Raw genomic sequence first — 26,719 nt, forward strand, 5'->3', positions numbered from 1 at the left:
ATCTTGCCAGAATCCTCCCCCTGTTGGTTATTATTTTTAAGCAAATTAATATACATACTTTAAAATTTTATCCTTTTAATTTCAAGTCCAGTAAATGTTGATACATATAACCCATACAAACAAAACCTTTTTGGAATCCACAATATTTTTAAGACTGTAAAGGGAACCAAATGAGTAGCTCTTTAAAAAATTCATTATTTCTAACTTTTTAGAAAGCCCATTTCTTCTTAGAGGAGAACCACTGGACAACTGAAATCTTTTTAAAAAGTAGAACAAACTTCCCAGAAGAGCTGTATTTTAAAAAAAAGAAAGAAAGAAAGAGAAAGAAAGGAAGAAAATGAGCTAATTCATGAGATAGCAAGATCCCTATCTCTGGAGATCTTCAAGCAGAAAATGTTGCCAGTGATAATTGTGCTATAGAAAGGATTCATTCTTTGGAGGATGAATCATCTTTCTTTCTTTCTTCCCTCCCTACTTCCCTTCCTCCCTCCCTCCTTCCCTCTCTTTCTTTCTTGGGGAACAGTGTAATAATATGTAGTTTTCTTTTTAAAAATTCTAAATCTAGTAACCATTAATGAACATTCCAATATGCAATATAAAAATGATCATCCACAAAACTAAACTCCATTAATAACATGGCCAAAAAACCTGCATGTGTTAATTTTAACAAAAGGAAAAACAAAGGCATCCTGTTTTTTCTTTGGTCCCTTAAAGATCTTTTATTTTAGTGTATTGTGGATGGTAGGGAAGGATCAAAGGAGAGTTGGAGAAAAATAATATCATTGAGTACTGAACTAGAAATTAGGAAAATCTGGATTCAAGACTGCCTCTTAGCCATGCTGTTTATGTCACCATTACTAAGGATCTAGAAATAAATCTAAGACTACGGATTGCAGAGTATATAGTTGAGAAGTGTCTTCTAAGTTTCCCACTTCATTTTCAGATGAGGGAAATTAAATGATTTGCCCATGGTCATAGTATGGTGTTTGATTCATCAAATATTTCTTAAGTGCCCACTAAGTTCTGGTCATCAAGGACCTCTTTTCCAAACTGAGAACTTTAAATATCTTTGTCAAATATCAGCAAGAGAATAAAATAACACAGTGGCAAAATATAGAGAATCATCTCAATCTATAGCTTAACTAGAATGACTTCCCTGCTCTGTGTCTCTCCCTGTGTCAATAGTGACTTTTAAAGCCCTTCCGAACATGACTCCAATTTATCTTTCCATCCTTGTTCCTCCCTTTCTGTACTCTATCATCTAAATTGTCTATTTTGATTTTTCTCACCTATGACACTATTATCTCCTACTTCTGTGCCTTTGCAGTTACTATGCTGATGTCTGGAGAACATTTCATTCTCACTTTTTTTCCTTTCCTTTTCCTTTTCCTTTCCTTTCCTTTCCTTTTTCCTTTCTCCTTTCCTTTCCTTTCCTTTCCTTTCCTTTCCTTTCCTTTCCTTTCCTTTCCTTTCCTTTCCTTTCTCCTTTCCTTTCTCCTTTCCTTTCTCCTTTCCTTTCTCCTTTCCTTTCTCCTTTCCTTTCTCCTTTCCTTTCTCCTTTCCTTTCTCCTTTCCTTTTTCCTTTCATTTCCTTTCCTTTCCTTTCCTTTTTCCTTTCCTTTTTCCTTTCCCCTCCTCTCCTTTCCTTTCCTTTCCTTTCCTTTCCTTTCCTTTCCTTTCCTTTCCTTTCCTTTCCTTTCCTTTCCTTTCCTTTCCTTTCCTTTCCTTTCCTTTCCTTTCCTTTCCTTTCCTTTCCTTTCCTTTCCTTTCCTTTCCTTTCCTTTCCTTTCCTTTCCTTTCCTTTCCTTTCCTTTCCTTTCCTTTCCTTTCCTTTCCTTTCCTTTCCTTTCCTTTCCTTTCCTTTCCTTTCCTTTCCTTTCCTTTCCTTTCCTTTCCTTTCCTTTCCTTTCCTTTCCTTTCCTTTCCTTTCCTTTCCTTTCCTTTCCTTTCCTTTCCTTTCCTTTTTCCTTCTTTGTATTCCAATCCCCTAGCATAGTATCTGACATAGGAAGTAATGAATAAGTGCTCGCTTGCTTGCTTGTTCACCACCTCTGTACTTTTGAAAGCCGGTTGAGCATTTTTGGTCACTTGGCTAAAGTTTAGTAAAGGTATTGGAGAAAATGGCTCAACAAATCTTTTATTTTCTAAGATCAAATTCCTAAATGTGTTCTTGGAAGAGCAGAGAACTTCAGCCTTGGTACAGGCAAAACAGAACCAGAACAAACATGACCTTAAACTGTGTGTGTGTGTGTAGCCCAAGGTAGAAGCTGTGCTTCTGGTAATTGCCAGAGCACTTTTAGAAGCACTTCAGAACCCCCCTGAAGACTGAGATGAATATTAGGTAATATCTAGTAAGAACTGGTCACAGATTGAGTCACCAGGTGTCACTGTTGTTCCATAGAAATCTAGCTGCAGACATTCTGGGCATTGTTAAACTCCAAGCTGAGGTCTTTTAGTCTACCTTTAGAATCATAAATTTAGAGCAAAAAGTGGCTTCCTACAGATGAGGAAAGTGAATTTAGCTAAGTGACTACCTCCAGGTCATATAAGTAATAAACAGCAGAGTTGAGATTTGGGGGGAAAAATCATATCTCACTAGATTTGGGAAAGATTTTAGAGATCATCTAGTCCAGGACTTTGTAAACTTTTTCCATTTGGGGCCCCTTTTCGCCTGAGAAATTTTTATATGATCTCAGTGTATATAAGTATATAAAATAGGTATGCAAATCAAATATTTATTGATAATAAATTCTAAAGAAATTTATTTTAAAGCAATTCTTTGATATACACATAATTTTATCATTTATTAAGGATGAAAGCAAATTTACATACTTATGAAATACATGTGTTTATTTATCTAGCTATCTATTTATTCATCTTGCTGAGGCAATTGGGGTTAAATGATTTGCCCAGGGTCACACAGCTAAGAAGTGTTGTGTCTGAGGCTGTATTTGAACTTAGGTCCTCCTGACTTCAAGGCCAATGCTCTGTCCACTGTACCATCTAGCTGCCCCTGCTTATTCATTTATCCATTTATTATTATTATTTTTTTGCTGAGGCAATTGGGGTTAAGTGACTTGCTCAGGGTCACAAAGCCAGGACGTGTTAAGTGTCTGAGTTCAGATTTGAACTCAGGTCCTCCTGACTTCAGGGCTGGTGCTCTATCCCCTGCATCACTAGCTGTCCCATTTATTTCTACATGAAGAATAAATCTAGGAGGAATATTTGATACCTTTTACTGTTGAATTTTTTTCAGTCTCCACATTCAGTTTAAGAAGCTTGTCCAAGGCTCTTATTATTGACACACAGAAGTGGGGTTAGGTTTGCCATCCACATCTCTTCTGATTTGAACTCAGTATGGTACCTATTGCCTGACACAGATGTAGAATAAAGGTTTGACAACATGCTGAATGTTAGGCTATCAGTACTTTGGGAATAAATGCTTCACTTTCCTTATTCCATGAGTTGGTTGAAAAATCAACAAACATTTGAGTGTTTACTATGTGCCAGCAGGAAGTGTGGTGAATGCTGGGGTATGAAGAAAAGCTAAAATAGAGATTCTCTCCTCAAGGAGCTCACATTTTAAGCGGGGAGACAGTATTCAAACAACTGTGTTTGTGCAAGACAGTATAAATGCGAGGTAACGTCAGAGGGGAGGCACCGAGGAAGGCGCTGGGGGAGAGCGGGGGAGAAACAGGGAGAGTGCTCTTGAAGAAGGTAGATTTTGAGCTGAGTCTTGGAGCATTTCCAGGGAACCAAGGAATTGTTGTGAGAGGGTAGAGCATTGCAGGTATGGAGGACAATCAATGCAAAAACAGCCAAGAGACGTGAGCTAGAAATAGGAAGAAGACCAGTGCAGCTGGAGAGTGCTGGGGAGTGAAATGTAAGATTTTATGTAGGAAGGGTGTAAAAAGGATTTTAAATGTCAAACAGGATGTGATTCAGTAGTTTTTCAATCATATCTGACTCCATTTGGGCTTTTCTTGGCAGAAATACTGGAGTAGTTTGCCATTTCATTCTCCAGCCCATTTTACCTATTAGGAAACTGTGGCAAACAGGGTTAAGTGGTTTGCCTGGGGACACTAGAAAGTGTCTGAGGGTGGATTTGAACTCAGAATTTTCTGATTCCAGTCTCAGCACTCTATCCACTGTGCCGCCTTGTTACTGCAGCCCAACCATAACACGATGAGGGCCTGTACCTGGGTGGTGGCTATATGAGCAGAGGAAAGGGATGTCTAAGAGAGATGTGGTAAAGGTAGGAACGACTGAACTTGACCAGTGTGAGACGAGGAAGAGTGAAGAGTCGAGGATGACACAATGTTGGGAGCCTTGATGAGTGGGAAAAGTTAGGAAGAGGGAAGAGTTTGGAGGGAAAGAGTATGAATCTTTCATGGGTGAATTACACTTCCAGACCAAGCTTGGGAAGAAGGATGGTATAAAAATCATGTCTGGGAGGGCAGATGACTGGTGTTCTTAGTAGCTGAGAGAGAGAGAGAGCCATCTGTCACATAGTGCCCAAGAATTTTTACAAGCAGATTACCATTAACCTGACCACCTTCCAACCTTAGCCACTAGCGCTGGTTTAGATGCTACTTCCCTTCAATCTCCCCCCACACTGATATTAATCCAAAGAAGAGAGAAAAGGAGGGCATGATTCTGGGTATTGTTTGAAGCTTCTAAAATGAAGGCATAAATTCTACTTCATTCTTCTTGTCTTCCCAACTCTCTGACCTTGAAGTTGGACCAACTGGGTTCCGATCTTTGGTTCTTAATTGCTCATTTCTAGTTCCAGGAACTCCCTGTTGGTCGGCTGTCTTTCTGACCATCTGGTGAATTAGGAATTATAACATTTGTCACCTTTGAAATCTAGATATTTTTGGACAGTGGGTAAAACATTTGAAGATGGAGCCGAGCTAATGATCTGGACAGGACAGACACATTAGGTGTAATGCTATCTAATATTCCATCTGTACCTTGGCCTGTGACTAAATTACATATTCAGATGCCCTGGAAGCAAACTCTAAATCTTTACATTAATCTTCTAAACACTCTATTATAGGAGGACTCAGTCTTATATAGACAATTCCAAATTCTATCCTCCCCTTTTCTCCACTACACCGCAAAAAACTATTCTAACTATCTTTTAGACAGACTTTTAGTCTGTCCTCAAAAACAAAATATTTCTACTTGAATTTTACAATGAGACTGGCATCCATTAAACCGATAGCCATGGTCTTTTGTCCTGCAGAGGAACATTTTGTGGGGACACTACTTATATAGTGGCAGAGAGATATTTTCTTGGGCGTTGCCATTATGTCAAAGTGGTCTTGATCTGTTTTAGATCTTTTAAAATTGGGGTTTTTATGCAGTGGATAGAACATCAGGCCTGAAGTCAGGAGGACCTGGACCTGACTTCAAATCTGGTCTCAGACACTTAATACTTCCTAGGTGTGTGATTTAGGCAAGTCGCTTAACCCCAATTTCCTCAGCTCAATCCCTCCCCCCCCCAAAAAAAAAAAACATTGGGTTTCTATATTTTTTTTCTAGTAAACTTGGAGGCACTTACCTACATGATTATTTTCCATAAACCCACAATCTTAATTGGTAAAAAAATTCACATGAAATTCATAAATCCTTCTCCCAAGGATCTCCCAACTATAATTTACAGTGGTAGAAAGTTGCCTGAGGCTCAGGGGAATACAATGACTAGATTATGATTACTCATCCAGCATAAGAAATTGGGTTAAAATTCAAACTCATGATCTTCTCTCCTACTTCCTCTCCACTTCTAAACTTTCCTGTTATTTTTAGAAGGTACCACTGTCCCTCACCCAGGCTCTGCACCTTGGTATTATCCTTGACTCCTCACTTTCTCTCATCCCACAAATCTGACTTCTTCTCGAACCCTCTTGTATTCTACCTTTATTTCTCTCCTATGTTCTCCTTCACTTCATTCACCCAGCCACCATCCTTGTAAAGGCCCTATCACCTCATGCCTAGGTCTCCCTCAGTCAAGGATCTCCTCACTGGAGCATTGGGTGTATTCAGGAAGACTAGTGGCTCTGGCAGGAGGGCTGCTGAGTGCTTTTAAGGGTTTCTTTTCACTTTGGGGTCCACCTGATTCATCTAATTTTCACCTAGGTCTCCAAGAAGCTGTTGCATGCACAAAGGCTATACCTCAGGAAACCACCTCATCAGACAGGCTGGACCAGGTTGAGGGTAACCAAGGGTCTAAAACCTTACAGTAACTTAGGTCACCAAGGTCGTTCACTGCATCCCAAGCCATCACCTGTTGTCTTGACTCTGTCCTGCAACTGGATGGTGATAGAGAATGGGGAAGTGAGAATAAGACCAATGACTTTGTGCAACCCTATCTCACTTAGATCCAATTTATAAATTAATCAAAAGATATCAACCATAACATTTCACCATTTGTATTTGTTTCAAAGTCCAGTGGTGACAGGCAAGGGATGAAGCGGCAGGTGCAGATAGACTGGGAGTTGTAGTCACAACCCTGCACACAGGTGGCCCAGACCGTAGGGCCATCTTCTCTCTGGAAGCAGCAGTCCCCCTGGGTCTCTGAGCAGCCTTATTTAAGGACTAGACTGCTCACCTCCGTGTGTGGGAAGGGGCTGGAAAAGGTGCCTAAAAATTGTCTGCTTACCCAACCTTGGCCTGATTACCAGCAAGCAGGGATCCCACCCTGTGGTCAAAATAGGAAGAAATGTACAAAAATTCTGCAAAGATGATTCCCCTCACCACCCATGCACCCTTAAGCAGAATCTTGTAGATCTGAAAGATGGACAGTTCTTATGAGAGAACTCAGCAGGTGATGCATCCAACTAGCAGCCTTGAGTGAAACACTGTAACTTGACTCTAAAATACTTATGTTATTTTGGTTCTTTTTGAGAACAAAGGACAACAATCAAACTCCTCACTCCAATCTATTTTCTGCTCAACCGCCAAAGTGACTTTCCTAAAGCACATCTAACTTCCCTGCTCAATAAACTCAACACCTCCCTATTACCCCCAGAATATAAAGTCCTTGGTTTGGCATTTAAAACCCTTCACAATCTGACCCAGTATTCTCACAGTTTTCCTATCTGCACTCTGCATCTCAATGACACTGGCCTCCTGGGTATTCCTTGACCTCTCTCCTCTTTAATCGCTAGCTTCTCATCTTCAATTTCTCTTCATATATTGGCTCTTTGCCTGTTTCCACTTGTACATCTTAGGTCTTCTCTGTCACTAATACAAGCAAACAAAAAAACATCACCCCTTAAGCCTCTGGATCACAACCAAGCAACCCTGTCATACCCTCAAGCATTGTTATATATCTCTCCTTTCTTTCACTGCTAAAAACTCTTAGTCCAGTTTAAAATCATTGCTTCCATTTCTATACCTATTATTCTTCAATTCTCTAAAACATGACTTTCAACCCCATAGATTTATTGAAAAATGCTCTCTGAAAGGTCCTATTCTCAGCCATTTCTCTACTTGGCCTTTTTGATCATCCTCTCTTCCTGAATACTAAAGAAGCTTCTTGAGGGTCAGCACTCTTCCATCTCTGTCTTTGTATCTCCAGCAATTTAGGACTGGTCCTGGAATAATAGTCATCCAATAAATTATTCTTTAATTAGGTAAAATTGAACTATAAAAACAAAGAATTGCAGACTTGGAAGAATGAATTTAAGAAATATTCTAATCACCTAATAACAGACATAGAGTTTAATTGATTCTACAATAGGAATTTCAGCAAAAATATCTTTAACAAGGTCCTTTTTCATCATTTTAATGGTGAAGAATTTATTCAATGCTATTTTAGGGAAATAATTTCATCTTTTGGACAGTTCCAACTGTTAGGATTCTTTTCCTTATGTTGAGCTAAAATTTGCCTCTCTACAAATTTCTTCTATAACTCCACCTTCTAGAACCAAGCAAAATTAAGTCTAAGAAATGGAGAATAATCTACTTTGATTTGTTCTTAATAAAAATATGCCGGTGGCTCTTTGTGATTTCTTTTTTACTCCTCCTTCCTTATTTTTTTAAACTAACAATCTCTTTAATAATATGTTCTAGAATTTTATGAGGAATTTTGATAAATCTCAGTGCCCTGTAGCTTTTTGACTGTATGTTCTTTCCTTTTTCAAAAATTGAGACATTTATTTTTCTCTAATCCTAATAAGAATAACATTTCTTATTCTCCCCAATTACTCAGGATAATTTTTTCATTCATTACCTTAGGAAATAGTTAAATAGTTCATTTGAGATTGCTAATTTGAATTAATCAAAAGGTAATGAGATAATCTCTTATTTCCCTTCTTATATTGAGTATGTATGAATGTATTTATTTTTTGGCGAGGCAATTGGGGTTAAGTGACTTGTACAGGGTCACACAGCTAGGAAGTATTAAGTGTCTGAGGCTGTATTTGAATTTAGATCCTCTTGGTGTTCTATCCACTGAGTCATCTAGCTACCCTCTTATATTGGGAATTAACCCTCCCTTAGTTAATTTTGTTCTGCAGAATCATAATAAGAGTTGCATAACTCTGCCTTCTATCTTTTATTGTTATCATTATTATCCATCTATCCTAAGCAGTGGCCCTATTCTTTTTTTGATCATCTTGCCTTTTTGATACAATTTCGTTTAACAATTAAACTTTATAACTATTTTCAAAGAAAAACTTGCGTTTACTCTCTCCCTTTTCTTCCAGTGAGAAAGTAAAAAAAAAAAAAACAAAACCCCAAAAATTTTGTTACATCGTCAAGAAAAACAAATTCCTACCTTAACTATGAAAAAAATTCTCAAAATATACTCTGAATTCCTTTGCTTCTCTATTAGGAGATAGGTAGGATATCTTATCATGAAGACTCTGGAATCATGGCTGGTCATAGTATTGATCAGAATTCTTAAAACTTAAATTGTTTTTATAATATTGTTGTTGCATAAATCATCCTCTCTGTGCTCCATGCTTCACCAATTCATGTCTTCCTAAGTTTCTTTGAAACCATCCCCTCCATCACTTCATATAGCATAAGTGTTCCATTACATTCATATACCCTAGCTTATTTAGTCATTCCCTACCTAATTGGTTGACACACTCTCAATTTCCAATTCTTCATCACCATCAACAGAGGTGCTGTATTTTTTTTTTTTTTGTACATATGGTGCTTTTCCTCTTTATTTAATCTCTTTAGGATTACAGGTATCGCTGAATCAAAGGATATACATAATTTAATAGCTTTTAAGGCTTACTTACTTACAAATTGCTTCCCAGAAAAGCTGGATCATTTTACCATCAATAGTTCTTTCCCAATGCTACCTATAGCATTTATTATTTTCCTTTTTGGGGGCAACTTTTCCAATCCGAGAGGCGTGAGACAGAACCTTAAGGTTGTTTTAAATTTGTATTTCTTTAATTATTAGAGATGTAGAACATTTTGTTCATATGGTTTATTGATTTGTATTTCATTCTCTAAAAACTTCTTGATAATATCTTTTCACCATTTATCAATTGAAGATTGTCTTTTATTCTTATAAATTTGAATTAGTTACCTATGTAACGAGACCTTTGTCAGAGAAAACTTCTGCAATGATTTTTTTCCTGTTTGACTGTTTCTCTTCTAATTTTAGCTGCATTGTTTTTGCTTGGGCAAAAACTTTTAAATTTTATGTAACCAAAATTTTCCATTTTACTTTCTGTGAACTTCTCTATCTCTTGTTTTCTCATGAACTTTTCCTCTCTGCATAGAACTGACATGTAATTTCTTTAATGCTTCTCTTTATGATGTTATCCTTTAAATTTAAGTCATGTATCTATTTGAGGTTTAACTTGGTATGAGATTATATCTGTACTGATTTTTGGCCAGACTGCTCTCCAGTTTTCCCAACAGTTTTTGTAAAATATTGGGAGTTTGCTCCCAAAATTTGGTTCTTCAGGTTTAACCAATTGCTGTTATTGTGCTGGTTTGTGTCTATATTTTGTGTGCTTATTCTGTTCTATTTACCACTCTCTCTCTTTCTTAACTGGTACTAAATTGTTTTTTTGATAATGATGGCTTTTTATAAAATCTAGGCCTCCTTCCCATTTTTTCATTAACTTTTTTGATATTTTTGACCTTTTATTCCTTTACATTTTTGTTATTTTTAATATTTTATAAAGGGATTACTTGGTATGGCACTGAGTAAGTAAATTAATTTTGGTAGCATAGTCATTTGATTATGTCTTGTAAATTAATGAACAATTAGTATTTCTTCAATTATTTAAATCTATATTTGTATATAAAATGTTTTGAGTTGTATTTCTATAGTTTTTCTAACTATAGACTTATAGACTTGACTTATAGACTCAAATATTTTACATTTTTTGTAGTTATTTAAAATGGAATTTATCTATCTCTTTCTACTGTTATTTTGGTAATATATAGAAATATTTGTTTATATAAAGATTTTGTAATATGTAGAATGATTTGTATGGGTTTATTTTATATCCTGCAACTTTGTGGAAGTTGATCATTGTTTCAATTAACCCTTTTCTCTATGGTTCTCTAAATAAAACATCCATGTCATCTGAAAAAAAGCAATAATTTTGTTTACTCTTTGCCTATATTTATTTTCCCAATTTCTCTTTCATTCTTATTTCTATAGCTAGTATTTCTAGGATGATGTTGAATAGTAATAATGGAAATCCTTGCTTTATCCAGGATCTTACTGGAAAAGTGTCTGGCTTATCATCACTATACATAATGCTGGTTCTTGATTTTAGATAGATACTGCTTATCATATTAAGAAAAAATCTTCAATATAGTTTGTATTTAAAAAAAAAAAAAACTCTTCTTACTGTTTTGAACTTTCCTTGCTGCTCTCAACAGATTCTTAGCTTTGGTATTCCATTATATGTCTTGCCAAAGATTCTTTTTTCTTTTTAAATTTATACTCCATTACCTGCCTTTTCTTACATCTTATCTATATTCCTTTAAAAAATCTAAGTTGGTTTATGTATCTTCTGTGGCCACAGTGATCTTTTTAGACAAATCTCCTCACTCTTTTATGGAATTGTTTCTTTTTGTGTCCTCTGAATTTCATTCTTGAGAGATTTTTTTTCTTCTGAGATGATATCTCCTGTAGGATTTTAGTTCTTGCCATTGTATCTGTTCTTTCTTTGAATCCTTTGAAGCCTGTTCTTCAGTAATTCAGTGTACATGTCAAACTCTATCCAAATTTCCTCTTTCTCTGTTATTTATTCATTTATTCCAAGGAGACATGGTTATTAGCTATTCCCCTCCTTGCTACTAAGGTTTCCATCATTTCTTCTTCAGGAACCTGCTTCTCTGTGTTGGTGAAATCACATCCAGAATGGAAATTTCCTCATTGCTTCCTCTAACTTTTGAAGAAAGAAACTATTATTAAGGAAAATTAAGAAATTGTGAACTTCTCTGCTTTGGGTGGGGAGAGAGAGAGAGAGAGAGAGAGAGAGAGAGAGAGAGAGAGAGAGAGAGAGAGAGAATAGTGTGGGTAATTGAAGTCCCAAATTATTACTATATCACACCTCATAGTCATGAGTCATAGGGCCGGAGATTGCCTTAGGCAAGGATGAACTTATCAAATGGAGTAAGGAACTGTTTATTATGATATGATTTAAGAGAACTGGGAAGGTTTTCCTACTAAAATATGATTTTCATTGACCTCCCACTGATCCCTGAAATTCTATCATTAGAAAGCTTTCTCACTTTGGGTTAAGGAATGATTCTCTGTGAAAAATGTAAGTATCATGTTATCTTTACAACTTAACATGAATTAATTGATTAGGACACTTTCAACTTGACAAAAACTGAGAATAGATTTTAGTAGTACAGCAGGTAAGGAGAAAGTTTGTAGATTGAGGGATATTGTGTAGGTAAGTCAGATCTGTATGATGAGGGGATTGTTGGATCCCAGAGCAATTGATGTTAGTGCAGAGGCATTTTATCAATGTTTGCTACTTATTAAAATGCCTTAAAGGGACAGTGTACTTTACATTAATATGACTTGAAGAAGAAAGGACAAATTCTCAAACCAAATAATCCTTAATAGTTCTTCCTAAGACTAGCCCTGATCTGGTCTATCTCTCTGACTTCTGGCATCACAGGGAATGGCTCTGCAATAGAGACCTTGATGATTGCTCATGTCGAGTCTGCCTCTGGCTTTCCTTGCTCTTTCTGTGTCAGTACACAAGAAAAGAATTAGTGACAAGAATCTAGCTGCAAACTAATTCAGGAAATCTTGGTTGGATATGCCTTTTAAGGTGAGCAGAACATCCTAGAACAAGTTATTAGGAAATTAGGGAATGAAAATTAGCTGTGGAGAGTCAGGAAATTGAATCAAATTTGTATTACAGCACACACAGTAATATGTTTTTCTAAATATCTACCCAAGAGGATCTTTGAAGGGTGGAAAATCAGTACGTCAAAGATTAAATTAGACACAATAAACTATTTAAAAGGAGACAGCAGGATTTCATGAGAAAATGGGTAAATAGAAGGATAGCTAAGATAGTCTTGGCAAATATTCCATAACTACAGATTATCTTACTTAGGATGAGACTATTGGAACTTTGCTCCAGCTCAGAAATTTAGAGAATTCTGAACAATCCCTTCCTGGTATTGTGCTTCTTCCCTTACCTAGCCCACTTTTTGTCATTTGCTTGTATGCAACAGCTATATTTTAGGGGTACTTCCTGACCCCTTAATATCTTAAAAATCTCATAGTGTCACCCTATCTGAACCAACCCATTTCCATTTATTGTCATTTACTACAGGTGCAAAAATTTCTAATTATAGTTCTGCCCCAGCCAACATCAGGTTTTTAATTGGGTTTGTATTTAGATTCTCTGACATGCTATTTTTGATGCTAGCTCTAAACGATCTTAATTTAATTAATTATATATTAAAGATGTATGGACTAATTAATGACATAACTAGATTTTGTCTCTGTAATATAAACTTAGTCATAAAGCTTATGTTTGAGTTCATAAATGACCAGGAATAGGCTATGTAGAGTTTGATAAAAAGTTAAGATTAGAAAGATCGGGAAGCCCTGCAAAGCAATGATTTGCTCATGAGAAAGCACTGAAGGTAAATCTAGTGAGTAGCCAGGAAAGTTTTATACCTAAATGGGAATAGCTTTGCCAACTTATCACATCAAGGGAATTCTGGATGGGTTTGATAGTCGACTGTCTCTCTTCTTCATCACTTGCATTCTTGAATTGTCTTGGTGTGAAAAGACTGTTGCTAATGGAAATAAAGATAAATTTCCCCATGAGTTTCTTATGGTACTGATTTCCAGCAGACAGACAGCAACTTTCTTGAAATATATGTATATATATATATATATATATATATATATATATATATATGAACATGTATATATGTACATACACATTTGTGTGTATGTGTGTATATTATATTTGTGAATATATATTCTGAATAGATTTGTAGGGCATAAACCATTAAACACAGTAATTTTGAGCTTTTTGTGTCCCCTTAATTTCCAGAAAGCCCATCTACATAGTTGAACCAATGCTAATCTTATTAAGGAAAATGAAGAAAGCTTTATATCCTAGTGAGTCAAAGCATTTCTTATGATCGATAACAAATTTGAAATAGATTAGAATGTGATATTCTTAGTATTTTTCTGTTAGCTGGCAGAGTAATAAACTTGAGTATTTTTAATGGAATCTGGCTTATTTCCTGTGGGTATAGAAGCTTATGACCTTCTCAATATGATTAAATATCAACCTACTTATGCCTTAGTATATATGACAAAGAAGAGTCATTAGACTACTTTTGACTTTTATTTCCCCATTAAAGTCTGGTCTTTCATTTTTTCCCTTCTACTCTGTTGGAATATACTTGTTGATGATGTGTTTTCTTTATATTAGCATGTTGTTGAAGGTCACAGCTAAATTTTGACCAAAGCTGTCTGTAGGCAAGTTTGTGAGGTAGGTTCTGTAAAATCTTTTGCAACTACATTTATGTTCCTAGGTGCTCAGACCTCTCACTCACTATGAAACCTCACTATTTCCTGAAATCATCCCACATTGCAATATCCTGATTCATCACTGTTTACTAAGCCTATTTCCCAGTCCTCAACAGATTTGCTAGATGGCTAGCTGGCTAATTTGACAAACCAATTCATGGTAAATTGTTAATGAGTAATAATGATTTTATGTGTTAGTCTTCTCAGATGATGTTTATATTTATATTTTAATAGGGCCCTTTTCTGCTGCAACATAAAGGATGACTAATGGAAAGAATCTGTGGCAGGTCAAAAGGAAGAGCACTTTCAAAGCCCCTCTAATCATTCCACACAGCCAACCAGTCTCTCTGTCAAAATGGCCTTCCTGGTGGTAAAATCAGGACTAAAAAGTGAATTTCTTGATTACTGAACTTAGAAGCTCAGTGTTTTCCCCACTAGATCTCACTTTCTGTGATCCAAATGCATAAAACTAGATAATGGATGAACTAGGATTAGATCACAGGGTCATAGATTTAGAATTAGAGGTCATCTTGTCTAATCCTTTTACTTTATAAATGAAGAAATTCATATTCAGTGATTTTAAGTGATTTGTCCAAGGACATAAAGGAAGCAAACAGTGGATCTGAAATTCAAAGTTAGGTTCTTTGATTTCAAATCCAGTCTATTTTCCATCATTCTATATTGTCCTAGAATCTGGATTTTGTACATCTCTCCTTTTTAAAAAAATTTCAATATTATTTTATTTTTCCAATCACATGTAAAGGTAGTTCTCAACATTCATTTTTTTTTTGGTTGAGGAAATTGGGGTTAAGTGACTTGCCCAAGGTCACACAGCTAAGAAGCATTAAGATTTGAACTCAAATCTTCCTGATTTTAGGGCTGGTGCTCTATCTACTGTGCCACTTAGCTGCCCCCTCAACATTCATTTTTGTAAGATTTTGAGTTCCAAATCTGTCTCTCCCTCCCTTATCTCCCCTTTCCCAATACAGCAAGTAATCTGGTATTACACATGTACAACCAATTTAAACATTTCCATATTAGTCATGTTATGAAAAAAAATCAGAACAAAAGAGGAAAATGAGGAAGAAAAAGCAAATAACAATAAGGTGAAAATGGTATACTTTTATCTGCATTCAGTTTCCATAATTCTTTCTCTGGATGCAGATAGCATCAAAAGTCTTTTGGCATTGCCTTGGATCCCTGTATTATTGAGAAGAGCTAAATCTATCAGAGTTGATCATCACATAATGTCGCTGTTATTGTATATGATTTTCTCCTGGTTCTGCTCACTTCACTCAGCATCACTTCATATAAGTCTTTTCAGGCTTTTCTGAAACCATCCTGCTCATCATTTCTTATAGAACAATAATATTCCATTACATCCATATACCATAATTTATTCAGTCATTCCACAGTTGATAGGTATCTACTCACTTTCCATTCTTGCCATTAGAAAAATAATTGTCACAAACATTTTTGCATATGTGAGTCATTTCCCCTCTTTTATTATTTCTTTGGGATACAAACCCAGTAGTGACTGCTGAATCAAATTATATTTATGCATCTCTTTCTAGGATTATCCCAAGGATAGGAGGTTTTATTATGAAGTATTGAGACCAGTTTCCCTAAGTTGTATCATTTGTTTTCAATAAGAAATCATAAAATCATAAAATGAAATAAAACTTGTAAAAAAAACATTTAGTAGAGAGCCTGGCACATAACAGGAGCTATATAAATGCTTATTAAAATGCATGTTCTCTTTCTCCTACCATGGCAATGTCATACATATTCTCTGACATTAATAAGGAAAATGTTATCTGGTAGAGGATGATGTTATTTTAGTAGAGTGAAGGATCTTAAACAGATGTTATTTTTATTCCTATCACAGCCATGGAGGTCACATTTTTGGGGAGGTCTTATGTGCTGTTTTGTCCCATTATCTATGGAATTAGAAGGAATCATTTCCATCATGAAAATCCTACATTTTTTTTTCTCCCCAGAGTTGAGATATTAATTAATTCCCCCCTCAATTTGACATTTTTTAATAAATCCCTTCTCATTAATTTACCCATTTTTGTACAGCTACATTTCTTCTCCATGTATAAGAGAATACTAAGATAGAGAATTCAATTCTATACAAACTCTAGAAGTAGAAAGACATGTCAATGTCCTCTAGGAGACATCTAATTCTTTTCTTGGTCTGTAGGCAAGACTGGAATTATTTTGTTTTTTCTATTTGCATCTTCTTGTCATAGACTTGTCATAAAGTAATCACTTAATATTCTTTTTATTTGTTTGTTTAAAATAGGGATGAATAGTCAATGAGAATCTGCTGTTTTCATTCCAGTGTATTGAATTTCTGAAATTGGTTTTGGCTGTGATATCTCAGGTCCACACTGTCATGATAAAAGCCTTTTTATAGGTTTCAGAGATGGAAGAACTGATGATTCAGGAAGCACAGAACCAGAATTGAGCTCACATCCAAAATGATCTATATACCCCAAAGCTTGACTCCTTTTACATTTTCCTTTCCAACAGTGCTTGAGCCAAAAACTATTGTGAGTCACTGGTGGAGAGATACTGGCTGCTTGATCTCTCACCAGACACTCTGTGTCCTTGAGGGCATGACTGGATGGCTCCCCCTCCCCTTTTTGTTATTTTTTCTTTCCTGATCTTCGGTGAATGAGTATTAGAGAGTTCTTGGATAACAGGACAACAATTGGAGACAGAAGCAGCAGCAACAGAGTCCTATAAGGACTAAGGACAGACCTAGATTGATCTGCTAGCCAAAACTTGCATTCACTGGGAACTGACTCACTGAGTAAAAGAGTGACTTGTCCTTAATGAATATATGCCCCAAAGAGAAATGTGTGGAGATTCTTTGGAGGGAGAAAAGTTCTCCTGGGGCCAAGAGTCCTTAAATCTCACATGCTCTTTACAGCACCTTTGTGTTTTAAGTTTTAGCTTATGTTCTCCTCTTTCCAGGGATCATCTGTGTGAACAATGCAGAATGTGCCTCTGATTTTAGGGATATTTTTGTAGCTTCTGTCCTTACTATATTTATCAACCAATATCCATATTAGGGAGCACACTAAATTGGGGCTAGTGAGTAACAGTAATAAAAATCATAAGTCTTTAGAATTTTGAGAACAATCAGCCAGCCTCTGGGGATCAAGCAGCCATGGTGAAGTAAACCTAGAGGGAGTGCTGCACATTTATTAATTAAATAAATGTCTGCTGTGTGCCAGGTATCATTCCAGATAATTGTCATCTTTTCTCTTTAAGAGTTTCTGAAAAAAAAGGATGCTGCAATTTCTCTGGATAACTGATACCACTGTATTATAGGTCTTGTGATCATAAAGTTCTATCCAACATCCAATCTAAACTTTTTTTTTTTAACTAGCAACTAGGTGACCAAGAGTACTGAGCTTGCATTCAAGATAGATTGGAGTTCAAATTCACTGTCAGATACTCATTGACTATGTGAGCCTGAGTGACTTAACCTCTGTTTGCCTCAGTTTCCTTATCTGTAAAAAGGAGAGAGTAATAGCATGTACCTCTCAAGGCTGTTATGATATATATATACATACATATATATATACACACACAGATACATATTTATGTATATATGCATATATAATACTTTGAAAATTTTAAAGCTCTCTATAAAAATTAGCTACTACTCCTACAACAACAACTACTACTTCTGCTACTAGTACTACTATTACTACTACTACTATTATCTTTTCCTTGCCCGTTTAGCCCTGTCTTATGTAGAAAATGAATTGAGACATACAAAAACTTGTCAAATAACTTGAAGCACAGGATTACTGTTCTTCTGGGCTTCAGGAACCTGTGGTCTGGCTTTGGTTCCCAATCTTATGCTCCCAGGACAGCTCAGGGATCTCTAAAGCTTCTACTTATTTATTTGTGGAAATGTAGTTTTCAGCTGAATAACCCAGATTTTACTTCAACGACTAGTTGTAGATCGGATCTGTCTATCTCCTTGTTTATTATATATGTCAAGTCTTAGATATGATTCAAGTATATGACCAGGACTCATAATTTAGACTCTGAGCCATTCATCTCACTTACTGTTGGCAGTTATTTTTAATTAAATATGCATGGTGGATTGTGTGTGTCTGTCTCTGTGTATGTGTGTGTATGCTAGAAGATCACAAAAAGGCCATCACCTCGTTTTCCCCAATAGATTTTTTGTCATGCCATGTTGTAATGTTCAATTTGAGTGGTTGGATTATTATTCTCTTGAAATTAATGGCCATCCTCCTTTTGGGGGAGAATTATGTAGCTGCATGGAGGGAGCAGAGGTTGATATAACAACTCTATCCCTTTGGCCCTTTGACAATTTTCTTATGAAGGACTTGTGACATAATGCAGCACTTTGGGTGCTTCTCTCATAAGAATTTTAGGAAATATCACTAGATTATTAACTTCTCTGTTTTTTCTTTATCAATCTGGAAACAAATTTTATCAGTAAGGGAGTATCTGATTTGGAAATTATCTCAATGATGACAATTTAATTGTGATTTACAGTTTTAGAGAATTAGCTGGAGCACTGAGAGGTTAAATTATTTACACATGGTCGTACAGCTTATGTGTGTGTGTTTGTATTTATTTGTACATGTATGCATATATGTATGTACATGTATGCAAATAAATGTCACAGGAAAGACTTGAATTCAGATCTTTTTTGCTCTCTATCCCTTATGTCACATTGCCTCTTATCTTGTACATAAGGATAAAGTAAACAGAACTGGGATAACAATCTACTCATTGACCATAATAGTATGAAGGAGAATAACACTGAAAGACATGAAATGTGTTGGATGATTTTACTGAGCTTCTTTTTTCTCTTTTAAAATCTTTATGAGGTGATGGCTTGCTATGTAGGAAGGGGAAGGATATATTTGTATATGAAGGTAATGTAAAAACAAAAAATGTCATTTAAAAACAGGATTAAAATATAGGAAGGAAGGCAATGGAACTTTAATCAGTACAATGAACAGTTGACTTCAGAAGACTGATAGAGAAATACACCTCCCTTCTCAGAAGAAAAGTGGTGGTTTAAAGGTGAAGAATAAGGCATAAAGTATCAGAAATGGCCAAGAAACCAATCTGTTTTGTTTAGATATAATTCTTTATGACAAGAGAGAGTTTTATGATGGTGGTGGTAGGGTCATTAGGAAATGACAGTGATGTAAAAAATGCATCAATAAAAGATGTCTTTAAAATAAAAATTTATTGAATGGAACTGAACCTTATTCATTCTTCTGATTTTTTTTTAAAAAAGGAACCAAATGTATTTTACCTTGTACTAAAAAAATCCTGTTCTTTGATACCACCAGGAGGGGAAATTAAATAATTTTAAATTCTAATTCTAAAGAATTTCCTTAATTAAAGAATCTTATTATTTCCCATGTTTAATTACCAACAGATTTTATAGCCAGGTCATGTTTTTGTGAAAAGAATAACAGGCTTTAAAAGTGTTCAGAAATCAGAGGGGAAAAAAACCCAACCTTTTCAAAGAGAAAATGCTTGTTTGGCAACTAGGAGAGCAAAACACTCTACTAGGCACTGTACAGCTAAAACATTAAATGGCTTCCACATTCAAGTAGCTCAAACATCTGATAGCCATCTTTAATCATTTACAGGGTATAATTGCTGATGGGGATTCCAATGATTCTTTAATAGTTTAAGTAACTTGAGAAATCCCCATGGCCACTTTTATACTTGTTACATCCAAGGTCTTTCCATCATACTGATAGTCTGATGAATTGTCTTTTCTAAGATGAGCTTAGGAAAAGAAGCCATGGGCACTAGAATCTTAGGAAATGCTTTCTCAGTGGGACACACATGGATACTATCAAATGAAGGCTCACAGTACCATTCATAGTGAATTTTAAGAGAAGAGCCAAAGGCTAGTTGGAATGAACACAGAAAGAAGAAATACTAAAGCTTTTTGGGGGGTTAAAAAGATCAATTAGGAAACAAATGAGTTTTTTTGGGGGGAAGGCAACTCCTATGGGGGAAAAATTCTGGATCTGACTGTAGGGAATTGGATTCAGATTTTAGCTCCTCTACTCATTACTTGTATGATTTCAGTAAAATGACTTAGCTGTCCCATAAGGGAGTAGGAGCAGATTATTTCTTAAATCCTTTTTCTTTAAGTCATTAATCCTAAGAAAAGAAATTTAAGCTAAGGCTATTTGGGTGTTGAATACCAATGAAATTATATTTGAATGTATTTAAGAATGATAATGGAAAGGTGAGACAATAATAATTTCTGACCCCTTCCTTTACCTCTCCCAGGGGAAGTAAAGCACAGATAAATATATTTCAAACTCCAGACTGTGAACTTTTGTATTACAAGGTGTTCCACAGATGTACCTTGTTCTGAAGGATCTGACTTGGTCATTGGGCTAGGGACTTAAGCTTCTTATGAGGTCCTGCATTAATTTCTTAACTACCTCTTTGATTTATTCAGTACTTACTAAGCATCTAGTTGATCTTATCTTCATCAGCAAGTAAAGGGAAGAAAAACTGAATTTAGATCCAGAATGTCACAGATTTAAATTCTAGTTCTCCTAAATTACTGTTTTACTTTGTAAAGCTTTAGTTATTTTAACTGTAAGCCAAGAATCATGTTATATCATCACATGGTTATAAAGATGAAATGAAATTCCCAAAGTTCTTTGTAAACTGTTAAGGATTATGTTAATATCTTACACAATCATAGAATCTCAGAATTTTGAAAGGAACCATGGAGGTTACCTTGTTCATCTTGCACCTAAGTAGCAATCTATAATATTCTTAATAAGTTGTCATAAATTTCTATATCTTACCCAGACTGGAATTCTGATGACAAATTATGAGACTGATCCCTGATTGTTGTGGAAGCTTTAACTTCCTCTATTTTTCTGACCAGACCTGTTTTGCCTCTCCTTAGGCAACTTGGAGGCTCTCCACTTCAAGGGGCATACCATATTGGTGGTGTACTTGGTTATAGACACTTGATTGGCTTCAGAAGTACTGAAACTTAGAACTCCGGAATGTAATTGATCCATCCATCTCAGTCTCCCCAGAAGCAGGGACTATACCCATATGCCACTAGACACAGAAACTTACTATTTCTTAAATCAGTCCATTTTGCTCTTAGATTGAATTATTGGGAAATTTCTCCTTATAGTGAGCTAAAATGTGCTTTCTGTGACTTCTAACTCTCTTAGTTCTCTTCTGTGAGACCAAGCAGAACAAGATTAATCCTTCCAAGTGACAGTTCTTCAAATATCTGATGATAGCTATCATGTTATACCTAAACTTTTTTTTTTCAGGCTAAAGAACTTTCAACTGATCCCCACATGGCATTAAAAAACAAACACAAAACTCTTTTCACTATTCTTAACTCAATCAGAGAATCATAAAATGTGTGAAATGGAAGTGACTTTAAAGATTCTTTGATATAAGGGGAAAACCAAACCAAAATAGTCTCTCTCTCTCTCTCTCTCTCTCTCTCTCTCTCTCTCTCTCTCTTTCTCTCTCTCTCTCTCTCTTTCTCCCAATTCTTCTTCCCTTTTCCCCTCTCATTTCCTCCCTACTTCCCTCTCTCCCCTTTCTCCCTTCCTTCTCTCTCCACTTCTATTGTTCCTTCATCTCTCTCTCTCTCCCTCATTTCTTTCCTTTGTTTCCACCCTTTTCCTCTCTTCTCTTTCAGTGTTATCATTATCTGAGGCAGATGAAATTAATTTTTTTCCTCCTTATCTGAAGCCTTTAACATATGGAGCAACTGGGGATTGACTCAGAAGGGATCATTAGAAGCAGTATTCTATTCTTTTTTTCCTTCAGCTTTAATTTGGTTTTTCTACTTTAGTGATTTTCAAACTTAAGGTCTCAGAATTCCTTTATGCTTTCATAAATTATTGACTACCTTTCAAAGAGCTTTATTTGGGTTATCTATCCATATTTACTATATTGAGATTTAAAAATGAGTATTATCATGAAAAGAGTTTTGACCTTGAAAACCACCTGGAAAGTTTTGAGGATTCTTAGGGGTCCCTGGACCACTCTTTGACAGCTATTTCTAACCAAGTGTAAATTATTTGGAAGCCTCTTCTTTTTATGCCTTATGACTCATTCCCCCAAACTTTATTTAAAAATATTTTATCATTAATTTAATAATCATTTATGCACATTTCAATATACAGAGAACAAAAAAAGATGATTGATCATAAAATTGAACTTCTTTTACATTACAATAGCTTTTTAAAAATTGTTTTGTTTTGAGATTTGGTCTCCTTATCTCCTCTGAGTTGGAAGAACATTGGCCACTCAAGGACTGTTCTCACTACCAACAGTCACAGAATTTTATACCTACTTCATTTTCTACTTGGGTTGTTTCATATCTCCATAGGTAGTCTAATGGCTCTTTCTGCCAGGAGCTCAAAATACTGGTGCCAGACTTATTTCATCCATTGGATAAGCTTCAGTCCTCTTGAACTCCCAAATTCAAGCAATCTATCAGCTTTCGGTCTCCCCAGCAGCAAGGTTTACAAGTATGTGCTACCACATCTGGCCTGGCACATTTAAAAACAACAACAACAACATTAACAAAACAATAACCATAATTTAAATTAATGCAGTAATAACAAAACTGCTTTGTTTGAATTCCCTTCAGAACTTTCCTTTATTTTAATGGTTTATTGATTCTCTTTTTCTTACTTCTATTACTATATTTACTCAAAACCTCTCTCATCCCAGAAGCTTTCTTTTATAATATAGTTAAGTAAAATCAACAAGTGATTTCTGAGAATATTTGTTTCATTTAATATTTCCAATCTATCACCTGTCTTCTAAGAGGTATCTTTTTACCTTTCCTAATTTTCTTCATCTTCCTCTTAAACACATTTAAAAAAAATTATTTTATTTATTTATTTTTTTAAAATAGCCTTTTATTTACAGGTTATATGTATGGGTAACTTTACAGCATTGACAATTGTCAAACCTCTTGTTCCAGTTTTTCCCCTCTGTCCCCCCACTCCCTCCCCCAGATGGCAGAATGACCAATAGATGTTAAATATATTAAAATATAAATTAGATACACAATAAGTATACATGACCAAACCGTTATTTTGCTGTACAAAAAGAATCGGACTCTGAAATATGACACATTTTTTTCTAAAAGAAAGTTTGAAAATTTCAATAGAGATTATGATATGAAAGCCTCTGGCTAACCTTAACTCCCCCTTTTTATGTGTCATGAATTTCTTCAGCAATATGATAAAGCCTACAGACCACTTCTCACAATGATATTTTTAAATGCTTAAAAAAGAATACATAGTATGACAACAGGAATCAATTGAATTACTTATTGTGTATACCATTATATATTAAATACAATGTATTATATAAAATGTATTGATTAGAGATTTACAGTTATCAAAATAGAAAAAATAGTAAAGAAAAGTTCATGAATTGCAGATTAAAAATTTGAGCTCTAAAAAACACATAAAATATAAAAGGAAACAAAAGACAACATAAAACATTTACAATAAGGTAATCCACAAGAAAAAAAATGATAAAGAACTGTACTACTAACTTGCATTGACTAGAAAAGATATGGCTTCTATCTCCTGGTTAGCTATGGCTATGGTAGAGAGGTGTCTATGACTGCATGAATGGACACTGCCCTTCCCCCAGATCCCTATTGAAGTCATTGTTCTTTAATATGTTCTTTAATAGCCTTGTTTACCCTACTCAATATTGTCTTCATCTAGGAGTGTGGAGAGGAAAAAAGGCCCCAAAAGAATCCAGACTTGAAAGCTTCTCTGCTTCAGGCTGAGGACTGAGAATGCTATTTGGCTGCTAACAATCCTTCTTTCCTATCCTAGGCCCTATGCTGAGGGATTGGCAGTACTCCCTTTGGAAGTAACTATCACAATTATTCCAGCAATTGCAATGACTGTAATTCCAGCAATTGTATAGCCAAGGAAAGTTCAAAATAAATAGAAAGTTGAGGTGGGAGGGTGGGTCAGTTTTCCCTAGCCATTGGAGAGATGATGAAATGAGCCAACATAAAGAAACTCTTAAATATAGGGAAGAAATCACCTCTTTCTGCCTCTCCCCCCCTCCCCAAAAAAGAGAAAAACTTGACAATAACCACTGTTTAAAATACCAGAAAAGGAATGGATTGGCCACAGAGATACTAAGAGTGAAATTGCAGGCCTAGTGAAAAAAAAATGAAAGAAGGTATGTGAAAGCAGACTAGAAAAACTTGGAAGGAAGATAAATAGTTTAGAAGAGAAGCTGGAAAACCTTGCCAAAGTAGCAGATGCTCTGAAAAATAAAATGAGAGAAGAAGAATTCAAAAATTCAAAACTATGAGATGACTTGTTAAAGTGTAGTTAAAAGTTAGGAAAATTGAAAGAATATGCAAGGTGTCTACTACCCAAAACAACTGACAGCAGAACAAAAAGAGATGATTTTAAAACCAATAACTCTACCAAAATCATGATAAAATAAAAAAATCTGGACAACACAATCCAAGGAAGTATAGAAGAAAATTAGTTTCAGAACTATTGAAATCAGATATAAATAGAATAATCATACTAATGAGGATAATAATAATAGCTAGCATTAATATAGCATTTTAAGGGTTATAAAGCACATTACAAATATTATTTGTATTTACATAAACCTTTGGCAATAAATGCTATTATTATTATTATTTTTTCTACAGGAGAACAGAGTTTAATGACTTTCCCATTCTTAATAAGTATTTAATACAAGATTTGAACCCAGATTTTTTTACTCCATGTTTAGGACTCTATCTGCTCTACCACTTAGTTTCCTATTGAAAGTAGAATTTATAGATCACTACCTGAAAGAAATCTCAATTTCAATGCACCCAGAAATGTGTTTGCCAAACTTCAGAGCTCTCACTTAAAAAAAAAATTTGTAAAGCGTAGCAGAACAAAGACAGATTGTACACCAGGGAATCTCAGTCAAAAGGATTATATAGTAAATATGAGAAAGCAAAGGAACAATGAAGTGTGAAATAATAAAAACTAATGGAAAAAAGTCTATGAACCTTTGCAAGTGCTAGAAGAACCTATTATGAGAAGCTAGAGATTAATCCTACAGAGGGAAAAAGTACATTTAATAGGATGATGATTTCCAAGCTTTCCTTTTGAGAGAAACAGTTGAATAGTATCTTTGAAATGGAAACACAGGAGATAAGAGAAGCTCAAAAAAATAAAATTAAACCAACAAAATTGCAACTTAAAAGGACTAAATTATGATCAAATGATTTTATCTGGAAAGGAGAAGACATTTTTTTCTTTTAGACAACCATTCTCCTCTAGTATGAATTAGGAAATAAAAATAAACTTGGAGCCTGAGTGTAAAAAAGAAAGGAAGAAAAGAGAAGAGAAAAAAATTAAGAAAGGAAAGAAAGAAAGAGAAAAAAAGGAAAGAAGGAAGGAAATACCCTAGAAATGGAATAGGGAGCTGGAGAAGGAATCTAATTATTTTTAGTAATTGAGGCCCTATAAGACAATACACAAACATGGAAGTAGGTTGCATGAATCTCTCTTATCTAAGTCAGGCAAGAGAATTTTGGGTGGAGGGCATAACATAAATATATGAAGAAATAATAAAGGGATAATTATACTAGAAGAGAGATTGGGAAATGGAGGAGGAAGCTTGAAGAGAGAAGGTAAATTTAAGGAAATAATATTTGCAAGGAGAAAGAGAGAAGGAGAGAGAGAGAGAGAGAGAGAGAGAGAGAGAGAGAGAGAGAAAGAGAGAGAGAGATTTCATTTTGATTTGAGGAAAGACAAAAAGGGAGAGAAATGATTTGAAATCATCTCTACCCTGAGAAAGGCAGCTAGTATACAGAGCACAGGACTTGGAGTCAGGAAGACTTATCTTCTTGAGTTCAAATCCAGTCTCAAGACACTTCTTAACTCTGCTTGCTCATCTGTAAAATGAGCTGGAGAAGGAAATGGCAGGCCTCTTCAATGTCTCTGCCAAGAAAACCCCAAATGGGGTCAAGAAGAGTTAGATATGACTGGAAAAACTGAATCAGAATAACAACTATTACCCCTGGAAATGCTTCAAGGCCCATCTATTCTATAAAATCTTTAATCCCCATAGTCAGAAAGGATATCTTTTCTTTCATGGATCTCCCATAGCAACTAGTTCATGCTACTCCCTTACGTCTATCTGTGGGACTTGAGATTTAGATGTGCATTTTCTCCTCCCAACTAGATTATAAGGGTACAGATTGTGTCTGATCTCATCTTTCTATGAAGGCACATGGTGATAAAACTATAGGTTTTGAGTTAGGAGACTTTGGCTTGAGTCCTGATTCTCATTATCCTTCATAAATCGTTTAATACCTCTGGTCTTCTCTTCCCTCATCTGTAAAATGAGAGGGTTGGATAGACTTTTATAACTTCAGAACTTTTTATTCCAGAGCTTAACAAAGTATGTTGTACATAGTACACATTAGAAAAAGTTTATTGAATTGAATTAATCCATATATATATATATATATATATGTGTGTGCGTGTGTGTGTGTGTGTGTGTGTGTGTGTGTGTGTGTTTTCATCTATAGAAAGAAACCAAGTGCTGTGTCAGGTCAAGGTTTGCAATTGAAATGACACTGTCAAGGTTGAGTTTCAA

This window comes from Sarcophilus harrisii, chromosome 2, assembly GCF_902635505.1.
Source record: "Sarcophilus harrisii chromosome 2, mSarHar1.11, whole genome shotgun sequence".
NCBI classification, from domain to species: Eukaryota; Metazoa; Chordata; class Mammalia; order Dasyuromorphia; family Dasyuridae; genus Sarcophilus; species Sarcophilus harrisii.